The 27,320-nt window shown below is 40.3% G+C and overlaps 1 long non-coding RNA gene across 1 annotated transcript in view; it reads right to left on the bottom strand.

The window, feature by feature from the left end:
- The window catches only part of LOC141994427 (uncharacterized), a 75,290-nt gene extending 51,105 nt beyond the window's left edge, over positions 1-24,185 (bottom strand). Inside the window, exon 1 of the long non-coding RNA XR_012641128.1 lies at positions 24,016-24,185. This is a non-coding gene — a long non-coding RNA (uncharacterized LOC141994427). The remainder of the gene's footprint in view (positions 1-24,015) is intronic.
- Between the last annotated feature and the right edge of the window lie 3,135 nt (positions 24,186-27,320).

Raw genomic sequence — 27,320 nt, 5'->3', positions numbered from 1 at the left:
CTTTGCATGCATAATGTTTGGCACAAAGGCCAAGATTTTAAATATGAACAAGTGAGTCTAGGTGCCTTAGTTTTTGAGTTCCCAACTGTAAATGCCTTTTAAAAAGGTTTGATTTTTGAGAAAATACTGAGCCCCCATCCTCTAGTAATCAAACCACTTTAAGGTGTCTCTAGTTGGTGTCTCTAAGGTGTCATGATCACTATTTGCTTAAGAAAACCTTGATCTGTAGTCCATGATTAATCAAAGTAAATGGCCTGATTTTCAGAGGTGCCGAGCTTCAGTTAGGACAGCTAGTGTTCAGCTCTTCAGGAAATCAGGGCTCGAAAGCTTGTCTCTCTCATCAACTGAAGTTGGTCCAATAAAAGATATTACTACACCCACTTTGTCTAATAACTAGTATGTGTCATGTGGGTGTCCCTTAGTTTAATGTGACATTTTGTACAGATCATATTGCCTAGTGTGTTGTTGAACAGAAAAGTGGGCCAAATCCTGCTCACCTTTACTCACAAGGCTAGCTCAGATGAATTCAATTGGACAATGTAGGTGAATGACACAACCAGGATTTGGCCATCCTAAAAGAGACCATTTAGCTAGGCTTTAGATCATATGCTAGGTTCTAACCTCTGTAGACAGAGAAGCAGTCTTCTTCTTTGAGAGTTCACACATCTAAAATTAGTTTAACTCTTACAGTTGTCAAAATCGATTTTCCATGGTGTCAGAGCATTTTCTACCATCAAAAAATATTCAGCTTGTGTTTGCATCCCTCTTTTGCATGAAGCTGCAGATTGGGTTTTTACTCTGAACCACACAACTGACTCTGCTGTTAGCCATTTTAAGTTCAGTCAGTACAGCTAGCATGTGCCACAGGAACTTCTGACAGAAGATTATACTAGCTGTAATATCATTACATTTAAGGTTATTCATGGATCAAACTCAAGATGGATTCAAGACCAAATTTTAACCTAAGAATCCAACAGTTGCACTTCTCTGGAACAATGCAAATCATAAAGCCTAGAATGAAGTATGTTAGTGTGTGGGACGGAGTGTTGTGCATCTAGAGTCTGAAAATATTCTGGAAATGCTGCAAAATTTTCCTCTTTGACAAAGTCTTTGCCTTTTAAGGAGAGTGACATTTACAACATAGGAACCCCTTTCTATTTGTCTTCCCTAGCCAATCTTCACTAAACTTCATAAAAGAAAAGTGAACAATAAAGATTTTTAACTGATATATCTACAGATCTACACTGCCCCCCCCCCCCCAAAAAAAAACCCCTACCTCAAGCAGTTTTTGTACCTTTGAAAAGTGAGAAGAACCAAGGGACCACATAAAGTCCATTAAGGGATTTTGCTGTTGCCAGTCTATTTTATGTGGAAGGTGCTCAGAAACCATGGTGACGAATGGCCATGTAAAACTTGAGACAGAGCAGTGCAGGCAGGGACTGAGGGAGCAAGATGGGCTCTTGGTTGGCTGCTGAGACTGAAGATAGAAGAGCCCTGAGGTAAAGGTGAAGCGTTGGTGAAGGCTGGGGCTACACGGAAGTGGCCCAGGGAATTGTAGCAACATAGTGAGCAGTTAAAGGGATGTAGCAACACATGGCTACTTTTCATAGGGTCCCTGGGCTGGGACCTGGAGTAGTGGGTGGGCCCAGGCTCCCCACCCCCCGGCATTGACAACTGGAGAAGTGGCCTGAATATTGTACTTTGATACACCCCCAGAAGGGGAACTGAACTGCTTAGTGGCCCAGCTGGAGAGCTGGGGCCCAAAGCGCCCAGACCGGGCAAAATCATTGTATCCAGGGAGGATGCCCTGGGGGCACTGCTCAATACCAGGGCCAGGACTGTGCAAAGACTGTGAGACTGCTTTTGTTTGTGTTTCACATGGACTGTGTGTGACTCTGTCAGAGCGCTGAGTCACCAAAACTGCTGGAGAAACCGCCAAGAGCACTCGCTACAGACTGAGAGGTGCAGTTGCACACCTGATCGGGGGCACTCATGAGAAGTGGGTGATATGCTGTTACAGTAACATTCAAGGTAGAGTGGCCTATTAACACCTCTGCAGTCTTAGGACAAAAAGAAGAGGTTAGTGGGTTATGCTGTATGGCTTGAAAGCATCTCTTACCCTCAGAAGTTGGTCCAATAAAAGATACCACCTCACCCACTTTGTGTCTCTCATATCCTGGGACTAACACTGCTACAACTGCACTCTGTAAGAGCTGTGTTGTCATGTTTAAGGTTCCACAGAAGGTGTTTTAAAAAAAATCAGGCCATGATAATGCAAGGTACACAAAGTCTCTTCCCTCTCCCCCCAAAAGAAGAGAATTGTTTAAAATTATTCCAAATGTTTTCCTGATTCATTCCCCCTTTTGCCCCCCACTCCATTTTTCATAAGTGGATGTTACAATTGTTGGATAAGTGAACTGTCACCTTCACTACTGAAATGCCAAAAGGTGATTGCAAACAATGGGCTGGTTTTTGCCTTTGTCACTTGTGCAACCTTGATGCGTATGCGGAAATCTTACATTTGTTCTTTCTTGTTTTACTCTAGATGTAGGTAAACAATAATATAACTCTCATAGTGAAACTACTAGTTGCTTTTTGTGTATGGAAAATATATGAAAGATCAAGCCATATACTAATTTCTAAATCATGTGTATGTGATTAAAGAACACAATTAGCAACGTTCATTTCGTGTTATAGCTTATACACAGGATGTACTTCATGGGTTGCATCATTTTTTGTTTGTAATGGCGTGAAAGGGTGTAAGATTTTTTTCCATCCTCTCTACACTCGGAATTCAAAGAAATCTCTCATTTTTAATTCCACAAATGATATCTAGCATGTAATGTGTTTCTGCACTTAAAATTATACAGCACAAAATGTACTGTATAATTTTAAGATCAGTGAATTTTCAGTTTTTCATTGAAGTGCTGTGTCCATCAAAAATGTGGCAAAAATGGATTTTATGCATATTTTAGATGCATGCTTTACCTTTCATAGTAAACAAGATGTGAGCATCTGAAAATGATCATTGAGCATAACCAGGAAGATCAGCCGTCATGGAAATGAACTGTTTAGGGTAGCTTTAGAAGCATAAAATATTAGGAGACCAGCTGTGTCAGAAATGTAAGTTAATAAACATTCACTTTTTTGTCAGTGTTTTGATACTTTGTCTGTCTCAGCTGAATCGGTTAGTGCCGTATACATAGGTTTCATTACAGATGTCAGTGCTTTGAAACCTGCATATTATAGTTTGGCGTGGGAGCACCATTATAGATAAGATTGTGTCATGACATCTGTTTAAAGGTTGACCTTTCTAAATTATTTAAAATTGACATGATTAGTAGGATTTCTTTGAAATTTGGCTCAGGAGAGTGTACAGGAGGGTTGGTGACCCAAATTTGGACTCATTGGAGCCAAGGGTTCCAGAGATATTAGCCCCGCCATTCACCACCACAAAAATAGTCATCTTAATAACCGTTTCTAGGAGGGTTTTTTCCCCTTACAGCTAGAGATCAAACTATTGATCAGCTATGGGTAAAAATGGTCTCAATCTGTCAAGTTTTACCCAATGTAATGCATGGCACTCACTAAATCTTTGGGGGACCCAAAGTGAGAATGGCATTTAAGAAAATGTACATTTTTACACTGACCATGAACCAATACAGAAGAATGGTAAGAGAGTTTCCATTCCCTCTGTTTTATATGCCTTAAAGGTTGATTCTTGGAAATGCTCTAAAATCCAAACTCTACAGCTCTGCAACCATTCCCCCGCTTTTTGTCCTTTAATAGTGTTAGATGGAATCCTGTGAGAGTGAATGGGTTGTAAAAGGAGGTGAAGCGCTTGTACATTTCAGCAGTTGTGGGGTTGGCAGAGTGAAGGTTAACAGGCTTGCTCGTGCATTGCTGAAAGAGGGCAGAGTAAAATTTGCATGGGCAATTTGAACTGTGCTTCTCCTGGTTTTTCAGGAATTTTGCTCAATTCAACGTTCTGCAAGGGGATGACATACCACCAAAGAACCTTAACTCTGAGTTTATGAAGGTTTTTGCCACTGATTGAGAAAAGGTAGGTGCTTAAAACCATGAGACAAAGATAGTTCTTGGATTAATTCTCAGCTCTACCACAAACTTGATATGCATCATGACCTAGAGTGCCTCACTCAGATGCAGTCTGACTTAGTTCACATTCTTAAAATGGGGATAATAACACTTCCCTATCGTGTGTGTGTGTGTGTGTTAGGATAAACTGACTAATGTTTGAGGCATTCAGAGATGAGGGCCATGTGAGCACTTCTATGGATAGATTTAATACTGCACTGTATGCCACCTGTTCAAACTATAACACAAGGGAAGTTTTAAGTTTATAGGGAGAGAATGACAGCCTTGAATAGATCCACATTGTACTCTCTGTGTGTGTGTGTGTGTGTGTGTGTGTGTGTGAGAGAGAGGGGGGGGGGCTTGTGGTTGTGTGTTTGGTTTTTATTCTCCTGTGATGCCATAAAAGTCTACCTTTGACAGGAGCATGCACATAGATGACTTATTTGCGGTGTGGTTTGCGGCTCCTCTGATCTATCCAAGTCTTTTAGGTATGCAAAATTGGTCTGGAAACCTTATCAACAAACAGGCTGGAAATAACAGAACTCGCACAACAAGCATCAACAGAAATAGGAAACACCATCAGAAAAAAACAACAGCCCAAAACTTCATAATATTGTGGTATTTCTGGATGGAACTAGGAATTGAAACAGATGTATGGAAGTGTAAAGCAATTGCTAAAAAATTATTTGAACATTTTTGAACACGTAAAGTGCTCACATGTTAGTAGTGAGGACTTGAAGCAGTTCATATTACAATGGGTCTTCTCATCCCCTCTCCCACTGGCTGTGTTGCAGGTGGGTGTGCTTTGACAGAGGCTGGAAAATGAAAAGAAAAGTGTGTGGCCTGTAGCCTGCTGTAAGGAAACAGGCACTGCTGTTTGAGTACTCCTCTGTTCGTTAGATTTTTTTTAAAGTGATTTCATTCATTCATTTGGATACCTTTCATGAAGCTATAATATTTTGTGTAAACCACGTCACCTACCCCTACTAATAAACGATGACAAAGATTACAGTTATTAAAATGAATAGAAAAGGATTTTTAGCATGTTTTGGGGACATTTCAGCTGTATTTCATAGTTCTATTTAGCCAGGCCCATGGGATGGAGATTTATGTTGTCACTGCTACAAAGGTTTACACATTGTGCTTAAACAACTTAACTTTATAAGTGTTATTCTGCTGAACTGGGGCTGGTAGGTGGGGGAGAATCTCTTTCATCCCTGTAGGGTGGTATTTTGCTTGAGTGGATGTCACATACTCAGCTTTACGGAAAGGCCTGTGCTGGGTGGCTATGACTTTCTGAAGGAAGCTGCAGACAGGAGGAACAATGATTGTCTATAAGGTTCTGATCCTGCTCCCCATGAACTCAATGGGAATTTGCTATAGCCTTCAGTGGAGCAGGATAGAACACTAATGTGGTACCCTCTTGTAACCCATGCGTCTGGTTGCCAGAAGCTGGAAATGGGCCACCGGAGATGGATCACTTGATGATTACCTGTTCTGTTCATTCCCTCTGAAGCACATGGCATTGGCTGCTGTCGGAAGACAGGATAGTGGGCTAGATGGACCTTTTGGTCTGAGCCAGTATGGTCGTTCTTATGTTCTTAATATGTGAAAAAATAGGAATACTCTACCTCATTACATGAAGATGTATCAAAAGGGATAATTAACTGAACAGAGTTAGGGTGCCAAAGATTGCTCATAAAATCCCTTTTATACAAAAAAGTTTTTTTCAGCGAGGGTGGAGTGGAAATCTGGATGGAAAGGTTAATCAAATATGTTCAGAAGAATGTGGATATCTCCTTATACTTTGATACTGAATCTTGCTGTCTACCAGCAACTCACTGCTGAACGATAACCCAAACTAGTTGAAACCACCTGAATTTAAATGTTTTTTTTTAAGACATCTTGCACTGAATGACTGAGATCACTTTCAGTAGGAATTGAGGAAAATAATTTTTTTTCATCCTTTTGTTAAACTTAGTGTCACTTTTTTTTTTTTTTACTTATGAGAAGTTTGTATATTTGGAACTCATTTCATAACTGTATTTCCTGTCTCTTCATTTAACTTTGAATTAACTTATTCCAACTTTACTTTAATTTACATTTGGAATTAATTGAACTTGGGAAAATGGGACCTTCTGTCTTCTTGCACATAAGCTGAACTTTGTCTAGAATCCCATGTCTAGAATCTAACTTGAACCAAACCTTTTCTTTAGGTTCTGAAAAAATCACGCGATCTTATGTTTTTATTTTCATTTGAGTCAGACCTAAGTGAAAACCATGCTTTCAAGTAACTTTTAACCTTATGGAATTGGTTGTGGATTCAAACTTTGGTCCCAATCCTGTAACTATTTACACATCTGAGAATAGGAACTACTCCAATGTGGAAAGTTATCCCTGTAAGGTTTTGCAGGATTCAAGGCCTTAGTGGCTGGTACAGTCTCTATAATGTATCAAACCCAAAACCCTATGTCTGGACATCCCTGAACTTTGGGAATGTTCAGATCAGGATCCAAACCTGTCACTTTGGCTCCCTATCTAATTTCTGCAGCCTTGCTTTTGCAGCCAAAAGTGGGCTGGAAAGGCTGAAATACCTCAAAAGGGCTTTCTCATGAGATTTTTTTTTAGTGTGTTTTTTATTTTTAGTAAAGAAACTCAAACTTTGATAGACTTTTGGGTACTTATCCAAACCCAGCCTGGCCTTTACCATCAAACTTTCGCAATTCACTCATCACTGTTTAGAATTTGCAATGACTGTTAAATGATTTACCAAATGCTCCTCACTGGGCACAGCTGAACTCCAAGTCAAGAGGCAGGAAATAAGTGAAATGGATTGTGTTGGCAACTAAATTAGAAAACTCATATATGTTAAATGAAGAATCATAGAAAGGACTGCTTATATAATGGAGGATTGTCCAAGTTGAATGTTACGTGGTCATTTTATCTTTTGATAAGTTTGATTAATAACTACACTATGAGTAATGACCCGAAAAGAGCTATCTTAAATTTTGTTAATTATTTTACAAGGTTTTATAAAAAAGATTCAGTATTTGCCTTTTACATTGTATAATTTATGTGAGATTATACATTTCTATTTTAAGTTCCTATTCTACAATAGGCATATTATATTTCACTCTTTTTTCTTCTGAAATTAAACATTTAATGAAATAAAATGCTTTTCTCCTCAAACTGGTGTATACAAATATCTAATTTGAGAGCTACCAGTTCTCAACCTGCCTCCTCTTCTGTGAGATGTTGCTATGGTTATTACTCTACTAGGTAGTGAAATGGAGTAATTCATGTAGCAATTCCTTTCTTCCACAATTCTGTAAACCTATACAGTACGCTTGAGTTCACTAAGTGTGTGTGTGTGGGGAGGAGTCTTTCACACAACCGTCTTCTCTGAGCAATGTTTTGTCACAACACTTACATGAAAAATATTTTGAGTTAGGAACAGAAATCCTCAGCAATAAGTAGATTTCTATTCATGAACAGTGAAAATCTCTGCCTCACACACACACACACACACACACACTTCCCTTTCCCCTCACTCCAAAAAGTTTGGTTCTCCATTTGTTTGGAATTAGGGTATCCAATGTACTATATGATATATTCATGTACTTATGGTTCATTATTATTTATATAGCATCGTACATCAAAAGCATGTAAAGATACCATGCTTCACAGTGTGCTCAACGTAGGCTAAATTGATTTCAAAAGATTAACATGAGCAGTGGTCAAGGGGAAGGACAAAGGGGGAAAATATATTAGCTTTGGACTGGGGGAGGGATCCTGACTGAATGAAATTCAGCCAGTAGGACTGCTGAAATGTGCTGAGAGGACCTTTGCTTTGAATTAACTTAGCTTGTTAAGTTAGGCATTAGTTGCATATTACTTTTATTTTCTTGTAACCAATTCTGACTTTTATGCCTAATTACTTGTAATCATTTAAAATCTATCTTTTGTAGTTAATAAACTTGTTTTATTATTTTTTCTAAATCAGTGTTTGGATTGAAGTGTTTGAGAAACTTCATTTGGGGTAACAGGATTTGTGCATATCATTTTCTGTTGATAAAATGATGGACTTCATATGAGCTTGTATTGTCCAGGAGAGAGCTGGGCAGTAATTCAAGAGTGGCAGGCTATAGCAGTCATACAATATAACTGGGAGTAACTTACATGCTGTAGGCTGTGTAAAAGCAGACCAGGAGTGGTAGCTCTCACACCAAAGCAGTGTAAAAGGTCCCCCAGATTGGAGAACAGAGGGGATAGCTGTTCATTGGTCCCGATTGTACGCTGGGTAATGTCACGACACCTTTAACCTTACAATATACATAAATAGACTTTCACTTCATTCCCATTATTTTGGGGAACCATTTTTCAGCTCAGGGAATGGACATGCTTCTGGAGCAGGAAGTGGGACAATCACTGAGCTCCCTGCTGTAGGAGGATTGGAAAGAGGTCCCCCCTCTGATGGAAAACAAACCTCCAACACCCCCTGCGACAAAGTTAATCTCTTGGCCTCAATTTAACCTACATTGCACACTCTGTGAAGTGTGGTGTCTTTACATGCTTTTGACGTACATGCTATATAAATAATAATAAACCATAAGTGCATGAATATATCCTATAGTCCATTGGATAGTCTAATTCCAAACAAATGCAGAACCAAACTTTTTGGAGTGCGGGGAAAGGGAAGTATTTTTGATTTTCACTATTAATGAATAGAAATCTACTTATTGCTAAGGGTTTCTGTCCCTAACTCAAAATACTTTTCATGTAAGTGTTGTGACAAAACATTGTTCAGAGAAGACACTTGTGTGAAAGACTGGTTTCGCCCCCCCCCCCAACACATTTAGTGAACTCAAGCCTACTGTACAGTATTGTGGAAGAAAGGAATTGCTACGTGAATTACTCCATTTCACTACCCAGTAGGGTAATAACTATAGCAACATCTCATAGAAGAGGAGGCAGGTTGAGAACTTGTAGCTCTCAAATTAGATATTTGTACACAAGGGGTATGTGTATCATATGCAACTGCTGCAAGTCCAGTCAGCATGCACAAGGTGAAGAAGGCTCAGCAAAACATCATCCTTTCCTCAAAATGCCACCTCTTCTGACCCAGTAACTTAGTGCTGTTGCTGCCCAGATACTGATCATGTGACAGAAATCATCCCTCCTGCCGCCACCAACAGGGACAGGTGTCTTGTTCTTTCATTTGGAGAATCTGGTTTCCTTACTACATTAGAGATGGAAAATTCCTATTAGAGTATCTACTTTACTTCTCTACCAATGAAGGCTTGTTCTTGTGAAGACTGAACGCTGACTGAGGGGAAAGAGGCCCTGCCAGCCAAACAGGTATCAAATCTAGATAGTTCCACATGATGCAGAAAAAAAACATCTACTAGATGAGATTTGTGTTATGGTTCGAGGAATATATTTTTGGTGAACAATATGTTCAACAATTTTAGCCATTATTCAATGCATATGTTATTGTCAAATGACTGGTTCTGGTTTCTAAATACATTCCCCTATTTCACTCCAAATTGCACAGTTTGTGTATGCACCTTTCAAATACTTGTGTGTGTTTATCATGTCCTCTGTTAGACAGGGTCAGCTCTAGCAATTTTGCCTCCCCAAGCACTCGCTGCCAAATTGCCGCCGCCACAACAGTGGCAGAGCTGCTGCCCAAAAGCCACCGTGGCTGGAAAAGTGGCAGAGCTGTCGCCGAATTGCTGCCGCGGGACATGGACTGCTGCCCCATTCTAATTGCTGTGCCAAGCACCTACTTTGAAAGTTGGTGCCTGGAGCCGGCCCTGCTGTTAGACAGCACTGTGTCAAACTGGTCAAATTTTACTCCTCTATTCTCTTTGGATAAAAAAAGAAATATGTCCTTCTCTCTGAATCATTTTTACTGCAGTTCTCAGAAATCCTTCCAGATAAGTCTCTCTTCCCGGTACCAAGTTGTGAAACAAATGAACACATTATTTCAGGAGTTGTACAGAGAGGCACAATCTCTCATCTCTACTCCATGACTTGTCTTCTCTGCATGTGTTGCCCGAGATTCCACTGGCCTTAATTTGCATCATGACCATATAGCAAACTTTCATGTCCAGTTTTCTGACAAGTACCACCAGTACATCACTTCCAGTGTTACTGCCTTCCAGATTGTTCTTGACCATTGTGTATCTATATTTTGGCTATTTCCCCCTAAAACTGTTCTGTAATAGATTTGTTTTTTGAAAATTACTGGGTAGTCCCTTCACCCCCCACCCCACCCCCCAGGTGAGACACAGTGTTTTACCGTTACTAGGGCTTTGTAAAAGGTGCTAGTTTTGGTTTGCATAACCAATTTTAATCAGCTTTAGAATCCATGATTTAATTTTGCTAAAGATTTCTTTGACCCTGCCCAAAACAGGAAGGACCGAGTAGCTTGAACTTCAGAAATTGATAGCTGGACATGTAACCTGCACACCTCCTGCATGTGGTTTTCTGTCCCATCTAGTGGCACTGAGACAACTTAGAGAGAGAGAGAGATTAATGAGTTTGCTCTAAAACCTTAGCTAACAGCCAGAACAAGGTCAGCTCACAGACTACTGCACTGGGCAGCACAGCATGAGGAGGAGGTTTTCTGTGGAAAAAGAAGTGGTTCGGGACTATTTAGAAAAGCGGGATGAGCACAAGTCCATGGGGCCGGATGCGCTGCATCCGAGAGTGCTAAAAGAGTTGGTGGATGTGATTGCAGAGCCATTAGCCATTATCTTTGAAAACTCATGGTGATCGGGGAGGTCCCAGATGACTGGAAAAAGGCTAATGTAGTGTCCATCTTTAAAAAAGGGAAGAAGGAGGATGTGGGGAACTACAGGCCAGTCAGCCTCACCTCAGTCCCTGGAAAAATCATGGAGCAGGTCCTCAAGGAATCAATTCTGAAGGCACTTAGAGGAGAGGAAAGTGATCAGGAACAGTCAGCATGGATTCACCAAGGGCAAGTCATGCCTGACTAATCTAATTGCCTTCCATGACGAGATAACTGGCTCTGTGGATGAGGGGAAAGCAGTGAATGTGTTATTCCTTGACTTTAGCAAAGCTTTTGTTACGGTCTCCCACAGTATTCTTGCCAGCAAGTTAAAGAAGTATGGGCTGGATGAATGGACTATAAGGTGGATAGAAAGCTGGCTAAATCGTCGGGCTCAGCGGGTAGTGATCAATGGCTCCACATCTAGTTGGCAGCCGGTATCAAGCGGAGTGCCCCGGGGTCAGTCCTGGGGCCGGTTTTGTTCAGTATTTTCATGAATGATCTGGAGGATGGCGTGGACTGCACCCTCAGCAAGTTTGCAGATGACACTAAACTGGGAGGCGTGGTAGATATGCTGGAGGGTAGGGATAGGATATAGAGGGACCTAGACAAATGAGAGGATTGGGCCAAAAGAAATCTGATGAGGTTCAACAAGGACAAGTTGAGAGTCTTGCACTTAGGACGGAAGAATCCCATGCACTGCTACAGACTAGGGACCGAATGGCTAGGCAGCAGTTCTGAAGAAAAGGACCTGAGGGTTACAGTGGATGAGAAGCTGGATATGAGTCAACAGTGTGCCCTTGTTGCCAAGAAGGCTAGTGGCATTTTGGGCTTTATAAGTAGGGGCATTGCCAGCAGATCGAGGGACGTGATCGTTCCCCTCTATTTGGCATTGGTGAGGCCTCCTCTGGAGTACTGTGTCCAGTTTTGGGCCCCACAGTACAAGAAGGATGTGGAAAAATTGGAAAGCATCCAGCGGAGGGCAACAAAAAAGGATTAGGGGTCTGGAACACATGACTTATGAGGAGAGGCTGAGGGAACTGGGATTATTTTGTCTGCAGAAGAGAAGAATGAGGGGGGATTTGATAGCTGCTTTCAACTACCTGAAAGGGGATTCCAGAGAGGATGGATCTAGACTGTTCTCAGTGGTAGCAGATGACAGAACAAGGAGTAATGGTCTCAAGTTGCAGTGGGGGAGGTTTAGGTTGGATATTAGGAAAAACTTTTTCACTAGGAGGGTGGTGAAGCACTGGAATGGGTTACCCAGGGAGGTGGTGGAATCTTCTTCCTTTTGAGGTTTTTAAGGTCAGGCTTGACAAAGCCCTGGCTGGGATGATTTAGTTGGGGATTGGTCCTGCTTTGGGCAGGGGGTTGAACAAGATGACTTCCTGAGGTCCCTTCCAACCCTGATATTCTGTGATTCTATGGTAGAGGCTCATGCACTAAGCTCCAGAGGTCCCAGGTTTGATTCCACTTGCCGATAAGCGGGGTCTGTTGGAGTTACACACAGACACCTCATGATGGATATAATTGTATTGAGGCAGAGCAAATAGTGAACTTAAGTGAATGCCAGAATCTTTTCACCTGACCTTTGACGTACTAATATGCAGAACACACAGAGTCAAAACACTGAGAGACTAGAGCAGTGTAAACGACTGATTTTCCACATCACTGGGGAAAAGAATGGTTTCTGGTGAACCCCAAACTCAAAATATTTCAGAATGTTTAGCAAATTGAAAAGTTAAACAATTTGTTTCAGGTGGAATGAAATGCCAGAGTGTTTCCCTCTCCCCACATGTGCCCTAACCAGCAGGCTATAGAGTCCTTCTCTATCTCCGGTCCTCCTCTGGAGCAGGGATTTGAATTTGGGTGTTTCATATCCCAGGTGAGAGCCCTAACCACCGGGCTACTGGCCATAAGGGAGCAATGGCAACACTGCCACCACCTTCTTGAGTTTGTGAATGGGGCCTAACTCCCCTTGTGAATCTATCCCCCAAAACTCGGGGGTGGGGAAGGGGGTTGGTATAGAGTTTTGGCTGGAAAAGCTATTCACCTAGTGCTATGACAGACTCTTTTCTCTTAGATATTAATGGTAATAATAATACTAGAGTAGAGAAAAACAGCTGTTAGTTTAAGATATACATTTAATTAGATTTACTTATGGGGAAGAGTAAAGGGGACAAGATGAATTTTAATGGAGCTAACAAATACATTATCTGAAGATAGTCCTATCTTCAGATAATATCTTTCTTTTGTGACATCAACGAGTCTGAAGTATGGTAAAAGCAAGACTTTGTTTACTTGCACACTATGGACTGTTGTACAGCTGTCTGACATACACACCCACACAGAGGAACTAATATTTTTCACCTTAAACACATTAATAGTTGTTCTGAATTTTACACAGGGGAGGCTTGGCAGTTGTGGATACTGTTACCAAAGCTTAAAATAGCATTCATGGAGTTGATTGATTCCTCCAGAAGATGCCTATGGAACTCTCTTTGGAAAGCCAATTTCTTTGTGCTTTACACAGACCGAGAAGATTTGTCCTTTAGACAGTATAGTTGGGAAGAATAACACAACATAATGTGCCCCAATATTTGTAGTTAGATAATCCCCAAATCTATCAGCATAGGTAATAAGAGGCTCATGTGATTGTGTGTACGTAGAGGGGAGAGAACAGGACCACTCTATGCATTGAGTGTAGTTAGGTAGCTAATACACTAATATGAGACCTGTGATCTGTAGCCTTTATTTTAAATTGAATTGGTTGATAGTTCCATGGTTTTAAGATCAATAGAGTGAAAATCATCCTTAGATTTGGAGTCTCTAGGAACATGAAGAATAAAGGCAGTGACCACACACACACACACACACACACACACACACACACACACAGAGTCACAAGTAGGAAATCTTGTCTGTATTATATGTTTTTACTAAGCAGATGATTAAGGTTACAAACACCAGCAAATGTATAAAACCTAAGAGAGCCCATGCACTAATTAATGCTGTATTCATACTCTCATACCCAAAGATGATATAGAGACTGGTGGGTCTCTCAACAGGTGGTGATTGATATAAGGAGGTTCCTGTTAGGGTCTTCTCAAAGACGTCTGTCAAGGTTCCTTCCCCACTCTGAACAGATGGGGTACAGATGTGGGGACCTGCATGAAAACTTCCTAAGCTTACTTTTACCAGCTTAGGTTAAAAATTCCTCAAGGTACAAGCTATTTTACCCTTTGCCCTTGGACTTCCACTGCCACCACCAAACTTTATCTGGGTTCCTGAGAAAACGTTGTTTGGAAGCATCTTTCCCCCCAAAATCCTCCCAACCCTTGCACCCCACTTCCTGGGGAAGGTTTGGTAAAAATCCTCACCAATTTGCATAGGTGACCACAGACCCAAACCCTTGGATCTTAGAACAATGAAAAAGCATTCAGTTTCCTTACAAGAAGACTTTCAATAGAATTAAAAAAAGAATCACCTCTGTAAAATCAGGATGGTAAATACCTTACAGGGTAATTAGATTCAAAACATAGAGAATTCCTCTAGGCAAAACCTTAAGTTACAAAAAAGACACACAGACAGGAATATTCATTCTATTCAGCACAGCTATTTTCTCAGCCATTTAAAGAAATCATAATCTAACACATACCTCGCTAGATTACTTACTAAGTTCTAAGTCTCCATTCCTGTTCTGTCCCCGGCAAAAGCATCACACAGACAGACACAGACCCTTTGTTTTTCTCCCTCCTCCCAGCTTTTGAAAGTATCTTGTCTCCTCATTGGTCATTTTGGTCAGGTGCCAGCGAGGTTACCTTTAGCTTCTTAACCCTTTACAGGTGAAAGGATTTTTAATATGGCCAGGAGGGATTTTAAAGGTGATTACCCTTCCCTTTATATTTATGACAACATCTTTGCTGGGGGTCTTCCCAACATCTTCGTACCTGGAGCCCCTTTTATCTTGTTGTTCTCACCACACCTAATTCTTTATGCATATGCATGAGGTTTCCAATCTTCTTTTCCTTGTCTGTATTTCCACACCTCATAAATCTGGGGGGTGCCCCACTTTTCACAGGTTGTTCTTAATTCTCCTTATTCTCATTAAAATTTACTTAAACATGCTTCCATGGTGACCTGTGGTCAAAGCAGAACTTTCCATGATGTTACAATCAGGTACTTTGAGGTCTAGTTTTCTGGAATATCACATATTGGAACATCCTTTACAGTAATCCAGTAACCTTCCTGGCATGGGGTCATCCATTCATGTCAAGTCTCCTTAAACCTTAGGCTTAGTGTGCCTAAGCTGAAATCTTGCAGTCCTTAGCCTGTAGGCCTTAAATTACAGCCTTTTTTCTTTATATCCCTAATATACACTCAGTACTCCTAAATAATTGTCAATCTGATACTCCTATAATCCTATGATTTATCTATATTTATACCTACAATTTCAATCTATTCATCACACATTGATTACGTATGAAAAAGACGTGAATTAACCACAACAATAACCCAGTTAAATGATTACATGAGCTAAATGGCTACACATAACATTCAAACAATACTCTAGTGTTTTTTCTTAATGAATCTAGCCCTTATCATACTACTTCTGGAAAAAGGTGAGGTATAATACTGGTTTTGAGCAAATGACCCTGAATAGTGAGGTAGAATAACTCCTCCATAACATTATTCAGCAGTAAAGAGATTTTTAGTGTATTCTTTTGACAACTTACTATTAATGACCTAGAAAAGAGGTATTCAAGCAAATACATTAGGCCTTAGAAACCTAAAGGAATGCAGTCACTAAATTGTCTGTAATTATTTGACACCCACACATGTGCCTCAATGTATCATACTGACACTATGCTGAAGAGTTCACTTGCAATTTCAATTTTTAAAATCAATGTACAGTGCATAGAGACGTTTTTTCTCTCTCCATGGGGGAAGCAAATTAGTAAATATTTTTGTGATGTATAATTATTTTGTATTGTGTTTACGTTGGCATAGGCAGTTTTAAAAGATGCATTGAAATTAACTTGTAGGAGCTATTAATTTAAACTTATCAGATTTAATAAGGGACCAAGTGTGTGTAACTGGAAAATGTCTGCCTAAATGGCAAAATTTTGGTCCTGATTCTTTTCTGGTGAAAGTTAATGATAAAGCTTCTACTTATCTCAGGTGGGAACAGGTTGTGAGCTTTAAATTCAGTTAATACAAAGGCAACTTTGATTAAAGCCAACAGGAGCTGCATGTGTGTAAAATGAGGGCAGAATTTAGATAATGGACAGTCACTAATAAAAAAAAAAAACCTAACAAATACATTTTAGGCCTCTTTTATATGTGTGTGAGAGTTTATGCTTCCTGTTATGTGGCTCTTGGCATAAAAAGGAATCCACAATAATATAATATAATTAGAACTCCATAGGACCATCTCCTACTAAGGCTATATTTACACTGCAGAGCATATAACAGCACTGCTATGCTGGCATATCCCCTGAGTGTAGAAGCAGAAAGAGGAGTAAGAACACCATCTCCCTGAACAATGTTAGCTGTGAAGTGTCCTGTTCCGTCGACATAGGTGCATCTGCTCTAGGTGCTTTGTTGGCATAGCTATGTTGCTAGAGGGTGAGATTTTTTTTCACACTCCTGACTGATATAGTTATGCCAGCATACATTTTAAGTGTAGACCAGGCCTAAGTAGTTAATGTTAAGTATCTCTTACCACCCTCTTAGATCATTCATACAATGTGCAAAATGAAAATAACTTCACTTAGTTCAAAGGATGAAATAATTGGTTGAAATGAAACATCAGCTACTGAACGTGAGCTGGATGAACCCTGCAAAGGCATTTCCATAAATATTGGTTGGAATTTTTTTAAATAAACTTGCCTCAGTTGTGTTCATGCTCTTCTGGATAGAGAACTGGACTAGGACTCAGAAAACCTGGGTTCTATTCTTGCCTCTGCTAGTAGCTTGCTGGATGAATTGGGCAAGTCACTTTGCTTCTGTGCCTCAGTTTTCCCATCTCTAAAATGGGGGTAATGATACTGACTTACTTTGTAAAGTGCTTTGAGGTCTACTGATGAAAACCACTTTGTGATAGCTGGATATTACTATTATCATGTTTTCCTTGAATATTGCAGTGAACAATTTTAGTGGAAGGAGTGTTTATGAAGATGGTGAATTTTCATCAAATATTGGAGAGTGGGAAAAGGGAATTTTGTCCTCATATGTGCTCAAACTGAAAATCTGATTCAAAGAGCTCTCTGAACATGAGATCTGTGTGTCCCATGAAAATGAACCAACTCATCTCAAAGTAAGACTGTTGACCACCAACAGCACATTAATCACATAGTAGCTACAACCAAGAGCTTTTATTGTGAATAATTTAAAAAATAAATCAGGAAAACCATAAGGACAGTGTTAAAACTGAAAAAGATAAATAATTTATCAGAAAATAGTAATTTCTTTGTGCTCTATAGCTCCAGCAAACAACAGGTCCAGCATAAAGGAGGTTTAGATTCCTAGAGCTTAAGGCCAGGCAGGACAATTGGATCATCTGACCTCCTGTATATCACAGGCCATTAAATTTCAAGTAGTAGCCCTGTACTAGCTGCAATAACTTGTGGTTGGCTACAGCATCTTTACCAGAAAGACATCCAGTCTCAATCTGAAGACATGAGAATCCACTACATCCCCTGGTAATTCCAAGGGGTTAATCACACTCGCTGTCAAACATCTGTGCTGGATTTCTAATTTGAATTTGTCTGGCTTTAGCTTCCAGCCATTGGTTCTTTCTGTGTCTTTCCCTGCTAGACAAAAGAGCCCTTTAGTACCTAATAACCCTCTTCCCCTCACCCCCAAGTACTTGTACACTGTAATCAAGTCACTTCTCTGCCTTCTTTCTGATAAGATAAACAAGTTGAGCTCTTTAAGTCTCTCACTGTAAGGCATTTTCTCCACTGCTTGAATCATTTTGTGACTTTTCTGTACCTTCCCCTATTTTTCAATATCTTTTTTTAAAAACGCAGTATTCTAGTACTGGTCCCCCCCCCCCCCCAGTGCTTTATAAAATCCTCTTACTCATTACTTCCTGGTTTGTATATCCAAGGATCACATTTGAACCTTTTCACCCACCATGCACTGGGAGCTCTTTGAGTTACGTGTCCACTTTGACCCCTAAATCCTTTTCAGAATCCCTGCTTTCCAGGGTACAATTCCCCCTAGTCTGTAATTATGGCCTACATTCCTTGTTCCTATATGTGTAACTTTGCATTTGGCTGTATTAAAACATAATTTGGTTGAATGGGGCTGCTTAATAAGTGATCCAGATCACTCTGTGACTGCCCTGTCCTCCTCATTATCTACCAATCTTTGTGTCACATGCAAATTTTATCAGCACTGTGACTTCCTATTTGCTTCTGGACCATTGATGAAAATGTCGAAGAGCATCAACCCTAGTACTGATCCCTGCAGAACCATTCTAGACGTGTCCACCGCATTTGATGATTCCCCATGGACAACTACTTTTTGTAATCAATCAGTTTAGCAGTTGTTAATCCAGAAGCAGAGCAGGATCTGGTCCAAGAGGTAACTATAACAGGACCGCTTGGAAATAGTGACCATAATATAATAACATTTAACATTCCTGTGGTGGGAAGAACACCTTTCAACAGTCCAACACTCTGGCGTTTAATTTCAGAAAGGGGAACTATGCAAAATGAGGAGGTTAGTTAAACAGAAATTAAAAGGTACAGTGACTAGAGTGAAATCCCTGCAAGCTGTCTTTTCAAAGACACCATAATAGAGGCTCAACTTAAATGTATACCCCAAATTAAAAAACACAGTAAAAGAACTAAAAAAGAGCCACCATGGCTTAACAACCATGTAAAAGAAACAGTGAGAGATAAAAAGGCATCTTTTAAAAAGTGGAAGTCAGATTCTAGTGAGGTAAATAGAAAGGAGCATAAACACTGCCAAATTAAATGTAAAAATGTAATAAGAAAAGCCAAAAAGGAGTTTGAAGAACAGCTAGCCAAAAACTCAAAAGGTAATAACAAAATGTTTTTAAGTACATTGGAAGCTGGAAGCCTGCTAAACAATCAGTGGGGCCCCTGGATGATCGAGATACAAAGGGAGAACTTAAAGACGATAAAGTCATTGCGGAGAAACTAAATGAATTCTTTGCTTCAGTCTTCACGGCTGAGGATGTTAGGGAGATTCCCAAACCTGAGCCGTGTTTTGTTGGTGACGGATCTGAGGAATTATCACAGATTGAAGTGTCACTAGAGGAGGTTTTGGAATTAATTGATAAATTTAACAGTAACAAGTCACCGGGACCAGATGGCATTCACCCAAGAATTCTGAAAACTCAAATGTGAAATTGCGGAACTATTGACTATGGTTTGTAACCGGTCCTTTAAATCAGCTTCTGTACCCAATGACTGGAAGATAGCTAATGTAACACCAATATTTAAAAAGGGTTCTAGAGGTGATCCCGGCAATTACAGACCAGTAAGTTTAACATCCATATCGGGCAAATGAGTTGAAACAATGGTGAAGAATAAAATTGTCAGACACATAGAAGAAGAACAGAAATTGTTGGGCAAAAGTCAACATGGTGTTTGTAAAGAGAGATCATGTCTTACTAATCTATTAGAGTTCTTTGAAGGGGTCAACAAACATGTGGACAAGGGGGATCCAGTGGACAGAGTGTACTTAGATTTCCAGAAAGCCTTTGACAAGGTCCCTCACCAAAGGCTCTTTCGTAAATTAAGTTGTCATGGGATAAGAGGGAAGATCCTTTCATGAATTGAGAACTAGTTAAAGGACAGGGAACAATGGATAGGAATAAATGGTAAATTTTCAGAATGGAGAGGGGTAACTAGTGGTGTTCCCCAAGGGTCAGTCTGAGGACCAATCCTATTCAACTTATTCATAAATGATCTGGAGAAAGGGGTAAACAGAGAGGTGGCAAAGTTTGCAGATGATACAAAACTGCTCAAGATAGTTAAGACCAAAGCAGACTGTGAAGCACTTCAAAAAGATCCCACAAAACTAAGTGATTGGGCAACAAAATGGCAAATGAAATGTAATGTGGATAAATGTAAAGTAATGCACATTGGAAAAAATAACCCCCACTATACATCGAATATGATGGGGGGGGGGCTAATTTTAGCTACAACTAATCAGGAAAGAGATCTTGGAGTCATCGTGGATAGTTCTCTGAAGATGTCCACGCAGTGTGCAGTGACAGTCCAAAAACCAAACGGGCTGTTAGGAATCATTAAAAAAGGGATAGAAAATAAGACTGAGAATAACTTATTGCCCTTATATAAATCCATGGTCCGCCCACATCTTGAATACTGCGTACAGATGTGGTCTCGTCATCTCAAAAAGGATATACTGGCATTAGAAAAGGTTCAGAGAGGGCAACTAAAATGATTAGGGGTTTGGAATGGGTCCCATATGAGGAGACATTAGAGGCTAGGACTTTTCAGCTTGGAAAAGAGGAGACTAAGGGGGGATATGATAGAGGTATATAAAATTGTGAGTGATGTGGAGAAAGTGAATAAGGAAAAGTTATTTACTTGTTCCCATAATATAAGAACCAGGGGCCACCAAATGAAATAATGGGTAGCAGGTTTAAAACAAATAAAAGGAAGTTCTTCTTCAGACAGCGCACAGTCAACCTGTGGAACTCCTTGCCTGAGGAGGTTGTGAAGGCTAGGACTATAACAGGGTTTAAAAGAGATCTGGATAAATTCATGGGAGGTTAAGTCAATTAATGGCTAAGAAATGGTGTCCCTAGCCTCAGTTTGTCAGAGGATGGAAATGGATGGCAGGAGAGAGATCACTTGATCATTACCTATTAGGTTCGCTCCCTCTGGGGCACCTGGCATTGACCACTGTCAGTAGACAGGATACTGGTCTGGATGGACCTTTGGTCTGACCCAGTATGGCCATTCCTATGTTCTTATGTTCATTTCATATATCTTTTATAGATAAGAAGTGTCTAGTGCAGGAGATCAAAAGTAGTGAAAGAACCTCAAATTCAGTTGCCTTTTTAGAGTAATTAAATATTGATGCTTATTGAAACAACTATCCATGTATCTGTTTGTCTAAAGTTTGTATACCGTGTTTAATTACTATGGTATCTGAGCACTGTGGTTCTGAAATCTCATGACAAAGGCTTCCTTAATAGATTTCCTTCATATGCTGTCTTTGGTGAGGCTGAAACTATGGCTTAAACTATTGAAAAGCAAGAAGTGAAGAGGTGTGCACAATTTAAAAAAAAACAAAAAACCTTCATGGTACTAAATTAAATCTAACAAGCAAAATCAAAGAAATTTTTTTAAAACATACCAATGGGACTGTCAGAAAATATCAAGTTCAGCCTGCCAGGGCTTCACAAAGGAAAAGGTGTACAACTCCTATGGCAAGAAATGGCTATATCCCTTTTTGTGTACACGCCACCCAGGAATGGAATAGCGGGACTGTGACTGGCCAGGAATGAGTTGCATTGACAGAGCTGCATGGGGATGTTAGCACTTAAGCAAGCTGCCAGCACTATTCAATCCTTATTTTGATCAGCATTGAAAATTCACCCCTCCTGTGGAGTTAGAAATGTAAATCTGGTTATGATCTGTTTAAACAATGATATCCATGTTACTAGTGATTGAAAGACCATAGGCAGCACAGACATATTGAAGATAGGAGCCAAGCAGAGCCTCTGGGTACTCCAAGGCAAAGAGAACAGCAGACAATCAAATGGATTTCTCTGATATAACTGTAAGAAAGTTATTTCAGGGTATGTCTACACTACGAAATTAGGTCGAATTTATAGAAGTCGGTTTTTTAGAAATCGGTTTTATATATTGGAATGTGTGTGTCCCCACAGAAAATGCTGTAAGTGCATTAAGTGCATTAACTCGGAGGAGTGCTTCCACAGTACCGAGGTTAGAGTCGACTTCCGGAGCGTTGCACTGTGGGTAGCTATCCCACAGTTCCCGCAGTCTCCGCTGCCCATTGGAATTCTGGGTTGAGATCCCAATGCCTGATGGGGCTAAAACATTGTCACAGGTGGTTCTGGGTACATATCATCAGGCCCCCGTTCCCTCCCTCCCTCCATGAAAGCAAGGGCAGACAATCATTTCGCGCCTTTTTTCCTGAGTTACCTGTGCAGACGCCATACCACGGCAAGCATGGAGCCCGCTCAGCTCACTGTCACCGTATGTCTCCTGGGTGCTGGCAGACGTGGTACTGCATTGCTACACAGCAGCAGCAACCCATTGCCTTGTGGCAGCAGATGGTGCAATAGGACTGGTAGCCGTCATCGTCATGTCCGAGGTGCTCCTGGTTGCCTGTGTGAGGTCGATCAGGAGTGCTTGGGCAGACATAGGTGCAGGGACTAAATTTGGATTGACTTGATCAGGTCATTCTCTTTAGTCCTGCAGTCAGTCCTATTGAACCATTTTATGGTGAGCAGGCAGGTGATACGGATTGCTAGCAGTCCTATTGCATCATCTTCTGCCGGGCAGGCAAGAGATGAGGATGGCTAGCGGTCCTATTTTACCATCTTCTGCCGAGCAGCCATGAGATGTGGATAGCATGCAGTCCTTCTGCACCGTCTGCTGCCAGCCAAAGATGTAAAAGATAGATGGAGTGTATCAAAACAAGAAGTAGACCAGATTTGTTTTGTACTCATTTACAAACCCCCCCCCACCCCCCGTCTAGGGGACTCATTCCTCTAGGTCACACTGCAGTCACTCACAGAGAAGGTGCAGCGAGGTAAATCTAGCCATGTATCAATCAGAGGCCAGACTAACCTCCTTGTTCCAATAAGAACAATAACTTAGGTGCACCATTTCTTATTGGAACCCTCCGTGAAGTCCTGCTTGAAATGGTCCTTGATGTAAAGCACCCCCTTTGTTGATTTTAACTCCCTGTAAGCCAACCCTGTAAGCCATGTCGTCAGTCACCCCTCCCTGCGTCAGAGCAACGGCAAACAATCGTGCATCTGAGATGAGAGTGCTGTCCAGAGCGGTCACAATGGAGCACTCTGGGATAGCTCCCGGAGGCCAATACCGTCGAATTGTGTCCACAGTACCCCAAATTCGACCCGGCAAGGCCGATTTAAGCGCTAATCCACTTTTCAGGGGTGGAGTAAGGAAATCGATTTTAAGAGCCCTTTAATTCGAAATAAAGGGCTTCATCGTGTGGACGGGTGCAGGTTTACATCGATTTAACGCCGCTAAATTCAACCTAAAGTCCTAGTGTAGACCAGGGCTTAGTTAGGAGGGATTTTTGAATGCTTATGGCATGCTTGGCAGATCAGTACATATTTGTGCTAATCCTAACTAACCACTTGTTTTCATACTCAGTTTATTTTAGCAATTTGGCCACATTTTAAAAAACAAAAATCAGCCACTATATATTTTTTCAGAGGTGTAAATAGACACTGAATTGTGCCTCAGATGTGTAATTGTTTTGTCACTGTTGTGGGATCAAGGGATTTTTTGTTTGTTTGTTTAAATAAAAATTGCCCATGAAAGAGCTGAACTAGAGGAACATATTTGAAAGATTCCTGCCCCAGTCAGACTCACTTAGCCCCTTAATCCCTTACATTGGCAGCTGAATCCAAGAGACATGTAACTAGTGCACAGAGGAGCAATAAACAAACAAAGCTTGAAGCTCTTGGCACCTTAAAAATGGCCCCTTTCTCGTAAATATATTGCAATAAAACAATAGCTGCTGAATATTAGTGGAGAAAGAAATCAACCAAGAAGAACGGAGACTAGGTGGCCTTAGAGTTCTGGATAAAAACTAAAAAACAGGTTAAGATAAAAGCTCAAAGACTATTTGAGCTTTTGAGGATTTATTTATAAAATACTGTAGTAGGACACATGTAGAAACCTAAACCAGTTGATTGTTTGAACAGCAGAATTTTGTCTTACACACACAGAAACTCAGTCCCCTACCATTAAAATCACTTTCTTTGATTACCTATTATGCTACCACTGGCTCATCACCCTTTCTTAGCCTGTAATTGCTCACATTCAGCTACCTTTTCATAGAGAATATGTGAAAGAATTAAATAAAATTAGATGTCACATACTTACAGTGCAGTGATAGCAGTGTGGATTCATGCTGGTAATTAAGAATGTTTCACTGTGAACAGTTTGAGTATCCTGTTAAAAATGCAATGCAAAAAAATTTGTGCTGACTTAATGATGCATATGCCTTAAAAAAAAAAGAGCTTTTGGAATTTAGATCAGTTGTAGCAGATTGAAACTCTACTACATTTTGAATAGTGTGGCGTTATATACCATAGAGAGAAGTGGAAATATTGGTTGCATGAAATGGAGGATAAATGAGTACATTAAACTCTTTAAGTTGCTGTATTTATAGGTGATGTACACAACATAAAAAGAAAGATAATGAGGTTATTTGCATTATAAGGTTCCAGGGCTCATTTGTGGCACATTTCGTCTCGGGTTCTCATTGTAAATCCTGTGTACGTGTGCATCACAGGAACCAGAATCTGAGATGATTGAAAGGATGGTGTAAGTTCCATGTTGAAAAGCTGGTGCAAGTGACTGTGAATGTAAGTGAATTTAGCTCACACAATTAGAAGGGCAGAAGAGTGAAGTTGTAGCAGGAAAAACAGCAAAGGTGGAGGTGCTTATACCAAACACACTGTGGTTTTTCTACATGGATACTTAATCTTACACCTCCCTGTTGATTGCCTTTCCTGCTATAATCTTGCCTTTCAGCCCCTTTCACAGTGCAAGTTAAACACACTCGGTTTACTAACTTCAGCAGTACACTACTATTTTATATCATTTCCAAATCTGCCCCATTAAGTAGGTCTAATTATGTGATGCTTTGAAATCATCTGCTAAATCTTATTATCGTGAAATACATCGAGGGAGATTTTTTATAAAGTGCTCTGTTCCTGTTCTGCTGACCTGCAAAACCCCATGTTCCTGGGACTTGCAGGTCAGCTTTCTAGTGGAAGAGAAATCAGTGACACAGTGTCTGGGTATATGCTTATTGTAACTTGTCTTATTTACACACATACACCAAGGGTGGCAATTAGGGCTGACTGTGTTGGTGTCTTTTGTGATGTGGACGGCTAGGAACTAGGCAGAAACTACCAATTCAGCTAGCAATAGCCGAATAGCCCTCAGGTTGGTATGACGTTTTAGTTAGTAGCTCTGGACTTGGAGCGCATAACATTTGTGTCTTGTTTTAGCACATTAGGACATCATTTGTCCTACAACTTCATTGGGACTTATTTTCATGTACACTAAAGCCCATTTAACTCGACTTTTCTGGTGAAAAGGGGTCCTAAAAATGGGTGTACATTACATTTACAATTGTTGTCTTTACCTTGGCAGAGTCATGTAAAAGGCCTTACTGTAAATAAAAATCAGGCCTTCTTATGTCTATCTGGCTATTCTGGTTCCCACCACAAAGCCAGTCTCTCCCAAGCTAGAAGTAACTCGTGAGGAAGTAGTGCAAGCAAACTAAAGAGCAATGCCAGTAGCACTGTTTGTTAGATGCTACATTTTTAAGCCAGTGGAAATGAGCTTTTTACCACTTCTAACTGTCAGAGCAACGATGATCCCAGTGCTTGCTGTTTTGCTACCTCAGTCTAACATAGATTTCTGGAGAAATCTATAGGTGGTCTCCTTACTGGCATTTTAGGAGAGAAAAGTATGTGTAGTTCATAGCAGTCAGATGAAAAAATAATGAATGTTGGAGTAATTGTTGTTTCTGAACAGGCAATACTTCCTTCAGATGAGTGTGGGCCTTGGTGCAAATACATTAAATTTCTGATAGGGATTATTTCAGGCAGAAATAGCAAACAAAGTTGAGGAGGAGGTAGCTGTATTGCATTTACAAAAAATGTGATTTGGTATTCATGCATGATGTGGTGATTATGCTAGCTTTTGAAATCCATTCAGGATCTTCCTACCTGCTGTGGTTCGTTTCAGAATCCAGTGCCATCATTAAAGGGTAAGAAAACAGGTCACTCTTTCATATGTGCATCCCATTGAACAATTTTAATCAAAACTAGCAGGATCTTTAAGAGACGATCATTCTATCAGCCTCTACTAGCATTTCTGATCTCTGTCCCCACTGTAAATTGTTTTGGGGTATGACTGACTCATGTCAGAGGTAGACGAGGTAGGTAAGGTAATATCTTTTATTGGATCAACTTCTGAGGTGAGTGTTATGAATAATACTATATGCCTAGTCCTGAAAGCGAACACTAGCACTGTTGTATTTTGGTATGCTGGCATTGGGGCTTCTCACTGCTTGTGGAATTGCAGTGGCCATATTAAAATAAATGGCAGCCATAAACAGTTTACCTTCTGTGTTTCTATATCCTTTGGCCTAAATAACATCACACAACAAAATAGCGATGAGCCTGGGAGACTTGAAATAAAAAAAAGTGTCCATGTGGTTGTGATGACAAATTTAAATTAAAAACAGGAGGAAGATAGAGAAATGGTGGCATGTAGTTACTGCCCATGCAGATGGAAGTTCAGAAAGCGAAGTGCAAATAGATTTGCAAAACCTGTGAGTTCAAAAGTCAGTGACTGATTGCTATTTCCATAGAAAGAAATAATCCAAGTTTAGAGTCTCGAAGAGTTTGTACAATGCAACTGAAAAGAAAAAAAATGAAATATTTTGTGATATTGTTCACACGTGAAAATGACAGTACATAGGAAAATAGATTATCTGAAAAGTTTATGAAAAGATTGAATCAGATGTTCGAAGCAAATGAAATAAAAGAAGCTGATTTATCCCTGGCATAAATAGGCCCAGTTCCTACTAAAGTTTATGATTCTGATTTCACTTATTTCACTAGTATAACCTCACTGACTTCAGTGGATGACTCCTGTTTTAGTGGAAGTGAAACCTGAATTGAGCTCATTGAGAGTTTGTGCCTGCATTTACCATGTCTGAATTTAGCCCATAGTCTGATGTTAGTTTCCCCAAATGTTACAGCAATAAAAATTGACTTACAAATGTGTATATTGATGAAACGGCACCTGACTTCAAGAATGCTTATAATATGATCCCTTTCAATTTCAGAGAAAAGTCAGTGTGAGAAACATGCCAGAATGCTATCAGATTTCTCGTATTCAGAGTAGTCTTTACAAGATGGATGCGAGGGTTAATTTTATATGAAACAAAGGAAACCAATGCCCGAAGCAGCCCAAGGCCGAATGTTGGTTTCATGCTGAAAGCTTCATGATACAGAGACCTAGAGTTGAGGATCAGTGTACTATTGTAACCCAAACCATCTCATTATTTCTCTTAAAGGCCTTACATGTTGATCAGATACTGCTAAAAGGACTATCCTGTGCTTGTGGAAGTATAGTAGTGTCAAGGTTCCTCCCCCACTCTG

Source organism: Natator depressus, chromosome 10 (genome assembly GCF_965152275.1).
Source record: "Natator depressus isolate rNatDep1 chromosome 10, rNatDep2.hap1, whole genome shotgun sequence".
Taxonomy (NCBI): Eukaryota; Metazoa; Chordata; order Testudines; family Cheloniidae; genus Natator; species Natator depressus.
Note: the sequence above shows the minus strand (reverse complement) of the source record. Positions and strands in the feature narration are given on the sequence as shown.